This window comes from Fukomys damarensis, unplaced genomic scaffold, assembly GCF_012274545.1.
Source record: "Fukomys damarensis isolate Sample0158 unplaced genomic scaffold, DMR_v1.0_HiC HiC_scaffold_13, whole genome shotgun sequence".
In the NCBI taxonomy this organism is placed as follows: domain Eukaryota; kingdom Metazoa; phylum Chordata; class Mammalia; order Rodentia; family Bathyergidae; genus Fukomys; species Fukomys damarensis.
Window position 1 is genome coordinate 16,259,446 of NW_022900925.1, and position 6,221 is coordinate 16,265,666.

At 50.7% G+C, this 6,221-nt stretch overlaps 1 protein-coding gene across 1 annotated transcript in view; it reads right to left on the reverse strand.

The window, feature by feature from the left end:
• The window catches only part of Abr (ABR activator of RhoGEF and GTPase), a 150,936-nt gene extending 145,312 nt beyond the window's left edge, over positions 1-5,624 (reverse strand). Inside the window, exon 1 of the mRNA XM_010642189.3 lies at positions 5,440-5,624. The gene's annotated coding sequence lies outside the window, so the exon portion shown is untranslated. The remainder of the gene's footprint in view (positions 1-5,439) is intronic.
• Positions 5,625-6,221: the final 597 nt, after the last annotated feature.

Genomic DNA, 6,221 nt, shown 5'->3' on the forward strand with positions numbered 1-6,221 from the left:
CCCCGGAGCGGGAATGGGGAGAAGCCCGGGGCCCCACAGACGCCCAGGCGACCTGGGATCCGGCCCGCCCAAGAGCAGGGGTCCCGCAGAGTCTCAGAGCGGCGGCGCAGACCCAGCTCCCCCTCCTCCCCGGCTGGGCTCAGCAGAATTCTGGCAACCCGCAGACTGGGTGCCGCGGGGAGACCTCTGGGCCCGCAGGGGTGACATCACCTGCCTGCCACCCTAGGATCTCCAAGCGCAGTTTTTGGGGCTGGTGCGGCTGCCAGGCCCCTCCCCTGGACTAGCCTGGGAAGCGGCGCTGACGGGTTAAAGTCCTGCCTGCCCGCAGCGCCCGCCGGGGACTGTTTTCTTGCAAATCTTACCAGCGTTTCATCTATTTAAACACCCTTGCCCTTACAATGCGTCAGTTCCTTCCCTACACTCCAGGGGGCGGCAGCTGGAAGAGGGAGGGTGGGGTCAAAAAGGGCTGTCTAGTAAAGAACAACTCTAAAATGTGCTTGCTCCTTTGGGGTGGAAGGGCAAACCCGGGTACCGGAGAACTCCAGGGTCTTCCAATTCCACCAGAAATCCCCTCTGGGACTCCCTATCTCTGCGCAAGCACATACAAGTTCTGGGAACCCTGGGGTCAATACGTCTCGGAGGACACAATCTTTAGAAACAAAACTTCTGCTGAGAAGAGACCACCCCACCAAAAGGAGCGAGGGCCCGGGGGTGGGAGTTATGCCTTAGGTGTGCTGTTATCCGGGACCCGTTGCAAATCGTTAGATTTGGTCTTGTAGATATTCTCCGGCTGAGGGACACTGGGTGAAGGGACTGGAGTGGAGGGGAGTCAAGCTAGCATGGTCCAGGACAGCAGGGGCTGAAGCCCCTTTCTGTTCCTGACCTCCTGGGAAGGGAGGCAGTAGCTCCTCCCCCAAAGGAACCCTGCACTGTAACGCTTTTGTACAGAAAGGTGACATTTCTGATCATGGAGCAATCCCCACCCTACCCATCCCCAGGTAGCTTAAAGGCAAAAACTTCAAAGGACCTATCTCTAAAGAGGACTACGCACCAGTTAAATTCACCCTGGCCTCTGTGGAGGGCAGTATTGTTACCATCCACAGAACCTGGGGCAGGGATGTGCATTGTCATTCCAAACAGCCACAGATCTAGTGCTTAAAGGGAGAAGCATAATCACAGCGCTCTGGGAAGCTCAAGCAGGAGGATGGCAAGTTCAAGCACAGCTTGGGTAACTAGTGAGACTATATCTCAAAATAGAAATTAAAAATAACTTGGTGCTGTAGCTCAGTGCAAAGGCCCTGGGTTCAATCCCCAACACCTCAAAAGGGGGAACAGACCCTCACCCATGAGGCTGGGAGGAGGATGGTGCCCAGTCCTATAAGCTGCCTGGCACAGGCCTTCACAGCTACCCAAGGGGAGATAGTGGCCGCCAGCTCACTTGGCTTGGGTTGAGCCCCTGGCAAGTGCAAGAGAAGATGCTCTGGGGTGTGAAAGCCTTTATAGGTAGCTGCAGCAGATGACCTAAGGTGCACCCCTCCCTCTATCCAGTTTCCTCCACCCCTGCTCAATCTCTGGTTCTGTGTCTTGTTGCCCCTCCTTTGTCAGCTGTCACCCTTCCACCATCCTTGATTCTCATATAAGATTGGAAGGGCCAATGATTTCTCTGGTGTGAAAAACTAAAAGTGTAAATAAGATCCAAATTGTGTAACTGATACTATGAAATAGGAAGAAACGGGCTAAAGGTGCAGGGGAAGTGGGAAGGGTAGGGGAAAGGAAACAAGGGAAAAGAAAAAATATGAGAATACCAAAAAATGGAAACAAAAGTCTTTGTAAATAGGGGAGTGGGAGGGGGTGAAGGGAGGGCAGGGGTAAAGGGAAAAATAAGAACCAAGATACATCATGTACAAGATCCCAATGATGAATGTAACTGTACTCTATACCTAAAAAGTACCAATAAACTCAACGAAAAAAAAAAAAAGATTGGAAGGGCCAAGCAGGCACCTGGAGCTCGGCAGAGGGGGCTGTGCATCTCCAATGAGACGCTCCACAAATAGAGCTCTGGATGGGAAAGGGAGTAAGCAGGCTCTCCAAGGAAGCAGAAAGAAGAGCAGAGAGGGGCTGAGGGCTTCATTCTATCGGCATGGAACTCTGGGAACGCACAGAACCCCAGAGAGAGTTGGAAACAGGAGCATGAGCTGCAGCCATCCAGATCACCAGCCCTGGCAGACAGCAGTGCTGTTCCCTCCCCCCAAACAAGAACATCAAGATAGCCTTGGCCCTCTCCCTGTGCCATGGGAATTTTCCGGAGGGTCACATCCGGTGCTGACTGTGAGGCAGCTTTGGATGTATGTTTCTATGTGAGTCACATACATTTGCATACATTTTACATTTTTATCTACAAAGGCTTGAACAAGCTATTTTCAGCACTTTTCAAGCTAAAATGTTGTACTTGCTCTCCTTAGTGTTGCCATAGTTTGCTTCTCCCACCCCTTACATTCTATCCAATCCTGCCTGGGACCATCCCTGCCACAACACAATGTAGGATAGAGGGACAGACAAGCATGGAGGCTCTACTCCAAATATCTGCCCTGAATACCTACAGTGTGCTTGAATTTGGGTCTTAAGAGTTTTGTTCACAAAGATGAACTCACTATCATCTCAGCTGACTACATTTTCCAGGCAAGAAAACACAGGTACTAAGTAGCCAAGTGACCCACTCAGACAAATTAGCGGGGACTGGGATTTGGACCCTCCCGTCTACTTAAACTCCACGCATGCTACAGGGTGTCAAAGGTCCGTGGATATGGACCATTTGCTGGCCATGGGTGAGAGATCACTTTCTAGGAAATTCTTCTAGCCTGGCTTCATTTCCAGACCCACATGTCTTGGGAAAAGATACTTTACTTCAAGATTCCCTTGATGCTTCATTGGATGGACTCTAGCCTGACTAACCTTGGCCTCACTTGGGTGGGCCTCAGAACACCACAGTGATTTGAGCCTGCCTAAACAGCTGCCTCCAGATTCCTGGTGATGAGGGAAGGGGAGAGGCCGGGAAACCCTATTGCACACCCTGGGAAGGAAGGAATTAAAGAGCCATTCTCTTCCTATTTTGCCCAAGGCTTGATAGGAAGTGCCCTTGTCCCCAGCCATCAACCCCAATCTGTCAGAGAAGCCAGAAGGTGTTCTTGCAGACAGACCTCCCAGATTCAGCTAAGGGCCTGGGCCAGTCCCTGTACCCTACACCGAGTCAACAGGCACCACTCCACCTCCTCCAATCCCCTACCAACTACTCTCTGTCTAATCCTGGGGCCAACACTCTCCATCTTGCCCAGCCCTCCCTCTAGCCTGCACTCAGGCTGTCCTCAGCTCCCCCATCTCTGTAGTGACCTGCCTGCTCTTCCCTTATTGCTGGATTTCACAGGTGGTTAAACTGAGCCAGGGATTTAGCTCAGTGGTTCCTCCACCTGCCTTGCAAGTGCAAGGTCCCAAGTTTAATCCTCGTACCAAAAAAAAAAAAAAAAAAAGAGTTGGTTTACACTGCTAGGAAAGTCGGGCTGATGTCTGATGTCAAGGGGCTGGGTGGAGAGGAGATCTACCTCATTCTGAAGGCAAGCAGTCTGCCCTTTATTCTCAAGGGTGTGTTACTTACTGCCTCTCCGACAACCAACTCAGTTCTGCCAACCACTTGGCCAGCATATAAAAATGATGCTTAGGCTCAAACCTGGGAATCTCCACTTTTCTTCCCTTTTCACATTAGCATCCCAGCTCCACTGTGCACAACAGGAAGGTCCCTTCTTCCTTGATGATCCAGCAGCAGTTACTGCTGGCAAAAAAAAAAAAAAAAAAAAAAAAAAAAAGAAAAAAAAAAAAAAAAAAAAAAAAAAAAAAAAAAATGTGTCCTCATGCTAAGGCTACCCAAGGATCACCAGTGTGCACACAGGCTAGATGCACCCTCCATGAAGAGCTGCTCTTTAAAGCTGGGTCTGCACCTTTCTCACTGGAGGATACCCACTGCCCAGTCCAGTGGATGAGTGAGGCTCAGGTAGGCCTTCAAAGCAGTTATCGCTGCACTATGCTGATCCCTGAGCAGCTTTCTGCCAAAAGCCCAGGAGACTGGCATTCAGTAACGCTTGTTGAACAACTCAAATTAATGACAGCTAACATTTATTGAGTGCTTAAGTGCCAAGCATTGCTCTATGTACTTTACATAGATTATTTCACCTAATCCTCACAATAAGCCAGTGAGATAGGGCCTACTATTATCTCTGCTTCACAGAAGAAGCTGCAGTGCAGAAAGGCTAAGCCATTGGCCAGCTAACAGGTGATAACACTTGGAAATGAACCGAATCCGAATCCAGAGTCCATGTGTATATTGGGCTGCAAAGAGTGAACAAATGAATAAACACAATGAAGTTAAACTCAGGGTAAAGAAATAGGAGCTACATGAAGAAGACAAGGCAGTGTTGTTCTAGAAGCCCCTAGGGCCAACAATAATTAAGCAAAGGAGGCCTGGTTCCCCCAAAAAAACACATCTACTACAACAGGGCAGTTGACCCTGGAGACAAACAACACAATCTGAGAGTCTTCTGCACACCAAACCCTACCGCTTATACACTTTGGGCCAGGCTCTAGGCTTTGTTTTCATGCCTGCAGAAAATGAACACACCACGGCCCACACAGATGACCTACACGCCTCCTCTCAGCCCTTGTAGACTATAAACTTTGCTTCCCAGCAGATCTTCAGTGGCCTATTTTCTACTCCTTGTTTCATTTCTGTTTCCTGTATAGTAAAGCAGCATCTATTATTCTAAGCTTTACCCTCACCCCTCTGATATGGAAAGAAGAAAATTCCCCAGGCTTCCCCTAAGTCACCTCTTGCGCTAAGGGTTGCCTAAGACCGTCCTTTGCCCTCTTCCTGCCTCTGCTCAGCCTCCTTTCTTCCCCTGCAAACAGTGAGGTCTACACGCAATAGAGATGAACTCAAAATCAAAGCCCTTCCCAATTCATTTCACTACTGCAGTTTTATATCAGCTTGAGTCATGGGGAAGATTTGTAGCCCTGGCAAAATGTAGACCAGATCTCCAGGGCACTGCATATACCCCCTTGTTGCCTCCCTTGGCATTACTGTCAGGAGAAAGCACAGAGATATCCAGGTCCCAGCAGCAGTGACACTCCCTGCACATTTCCCCAGGGTCTGTGTTGAAGCCCCGCTCCACAGCCATGGGCCGAGGCAAGTTCAGCCTCCTAAGCAAAGCAGCTGGTTTAGATCAGACTAATCAAGCTGTAATTTCAGGAAGGTCTCCGGCCATGCCCCAGATAAAGTGGCCCTTGCCAGACCTTGCTCAGATTGCATCACCCACAGTCAACAAGAGAGTTGTCCTAGAATCAACCAGAAAGCCTCTAGAGCAGGGCCTGAAGCCCCTTCCGCCCCTCACTTACCTTCAAGTCCCCATCAGCATTTGGAAAGATTCAAGCTGAAGAGGAGGCAGGAGGATTCTCTAAGTCCCCAGAGCCGAGAGATCAAGTTCAATGGCTCCGATCTCATCAGCTCAAAGGGAAGCAGGGACAGGTCGAGCTGGGGCCAGAGCTCACGGACTGGCCCTCTGTCCTCCTATGGCCATCACTCCCTGAAGCTGGCTGTGCTCCTTACTCTTTTGGTCAGAGTCCTGCAGATGTGTCCCGGCCCTGCCCTGCTCTGCCAGGAGCTCTGAAGCCACCTGCCAGGCTGGCCCTGTCCTCATCAGGGCCAGGAGTTGCTGCAGGGGCTGAAGGCTGCCTGCCAGGGAGACTAGCTACAAGAGGTGGCAGTTCAACATTCAGGAAGATAAAGCCAAAGAAGCCTCTGAGCCTACCCAGGCTGCTTGCCCTTGGTGGAGACTCACTGTGGGGTTAACACACAGTGTGCCGATGTGTGGCCATGTCTCTTTAAGGACCAGACCTTTTTAAAGCAAGTTCCCTCTGCGTAGAACTCTTGTCACCACCAGTCCTGTGACAGAGCAGGGGGGTGTGGGGCTCCCAGGCGCCATCTAGTGGCCCAACAGAGTGATACCGAGGCCACCTCTAAATGCCTGTCAAATCTGTTTCCCTACCAGACTCTGACCAGGGCTATAGGTTACTACTGTGAGCAATGGGCTGGGGGCATCAGGAGGATTTCCATTTGGGATCCTGAAAAGCAGGAGCCTTCAAGAGTGATATGGGAGCTGGGTGTAGTGGCACACGCC